Below are 2,143 nucleotides of genomic sequence, written 5' to 3' on the forward strand. Positions count from 1 at the left end.
GACGGAAGAATTCCATCGATTAACGATCGATTAGCGACGGAATTCTTCCGTCGCTTAAATTTTGATCGCTGACATCAGCTTAGCGACGGAATTATTTATTCCGTCGCTAATTAGCGATGGCAATTTTTATTCCGTCACTAATATTTAGCGACGGAATTATTTATTCCGTCGCTAATTAGCGAGGGAATAAATTATTCCGTCGCTAAATCTGAAAATGGGCACGTGGAAATTCGAAGGCAAATAGCGACGGACTTTTTCAATCCGTCACGGAAAAAAATAGCGACGGAATTATAAATTTCGTCGCTATTTTTTACCAAGAATTAAAAAAAATAAACGTTTATTAGCGACGGAATATATAAATTCCGGCGCTAATTTATATATATATTCCGTCGCTAATTAAAATAAAAAATAAAAAAAATCATTTATTAGCGACGGAATGATAAATTTTGTCACTAATAATTTATTTTTTTATATAATTTATTTTATTTTTCTGAATTTCCTGTTTATATATCAATCAAACCAATATAATAGTAATACACTGATAACCCAACAATAATAAAATAGAACACTAATACAACATCTGAATACACCACATGTCAAAATATCTGAATACAACATTAATACAATCTGAATACAATAATATCTGAATACAACACAAATCTCTAGATACACTGATACTGTATCTAATGTCAAAATACAATAATATATCAAAAACTTATCTAAACGAGCCCAGCCAAAAGAGAAGATCCTACAAAAAGACAATAAAAATAGGTTAGTAATAATTTAATTATAACAACCTATTTGAAAAATGCATGCTTACAAGTAATAACTTAAAAAAAATTAAAAGTAATAGAAATGCTAACCTACCTTGCAGACAGCTACTGATCAGGAGCATTAGGGTCCTGAGTCTCCGTATCAGGGTCCGCACCTTGCATCGCAGCTCGCAGCGCATCAAAAGCAGGCATGGATGGCGTCTGGCCGAAGGCCTCCATGAAGGTCGCCATCTGCCGCCGAAGCCGAGCTTGACTTGCTGCCTGCGCCTCTAATACGGTAAGTCGATCTTGTTGCGCCTCTAATACGGTGAGTCGATCTTTTAATTCTTGATTTTCTTTTTGTAGGGCTTCTATCGCAGAAGATGATCCACTGGGACGACCCCTGACTCTAGGGGCCATCACACGATCATATACGACTCTCGCTTGGGACCCTAGACCGTAGAGGGTGGAGCTCTTCTTCCTTCCACCGACCACATCATAGTAGATCTCATTCAACTGGTCGGTTGAGAGCTCCTGCCTCTCTCCTCCCTCAACTGCAGGCGCAGACGCCTGTGCAACTCTAGCAGAATATTCAGCTTGTTTAAAATTAAATTATTATAAAATTTAAGATTAAAAAAAATAATTACATGACGGTAATGTGAAATAAATTTAAAAATTATTTTCTTACGTCTAATGCCTGCGAGCGAGCATCAATAAAAGTGTCATCCTTGGACTTGTGTGTCTTCGTAAAAATCTCCCAACAAGTAGGAGGACGCTGTAACTGGTGCTCTTGAAAAATTAAAAATACAATTAAATAAAAATAATGACATTACTAATTAATTAAAAATATATTAATTGTAAACTTACTAAGTCCAAGGTATGCTCCACAATGGAGCGGGATCCAGCTGTATGTTTTGTGGATCTGGTGCTAGGGCCAGCTAGCTCGGTCTTTCTGTTGGACCGAGCTGTCGCTGCATTTGCCTGCCATCTTTCTGCTTGCCATACTGCTTGCCATGCAGCCCAGATGTCCTCTGGGATCCAAGATGGTTTATTGCCCTTACTTCTGTATTTATATAGCAGATCTTTATATAATTTGCCAGTAGTAGCATTCCAGGCGTCTTGAAACTCCCGCTCATGTCCTGGCTCAAAACTATAATTTTTCTACAAGAAAAAAAAACAATTAGTGGAAACAAAAATAACTTCATTAAAGGTGTTTAAAATGACTTACCACAAACTCGTCGTAGTAGAAGGTACGCATGTCCTGGTCGACATGCCTCCAAGTATGCCCTGAACGACATACTCGCTCACAGAACTAACTAGAAATATATCATGCAACTTTATGGCCCTCTGGTGTAAAACTGTATTATAAACCATGTAAATGTTAGACATAT

The sequence above is a fragment of the Curcuma longa genome, chromosome 6 (genome assembly GCF_044706935.1).
Source record: "Curcuma longa cultivar G26 ecotype Majalengka, Jawa Barat chromosome 6, ITB_CL_G26_1.1, whole genome shotgun sequence".
NCBI classification, from domain to species: Eukaryota; Viridiplantae; Streptophyta; class Magnoliopsida; order Zingiberales; family Zingiberaceae; genus Curcuma; species Curcuma longa.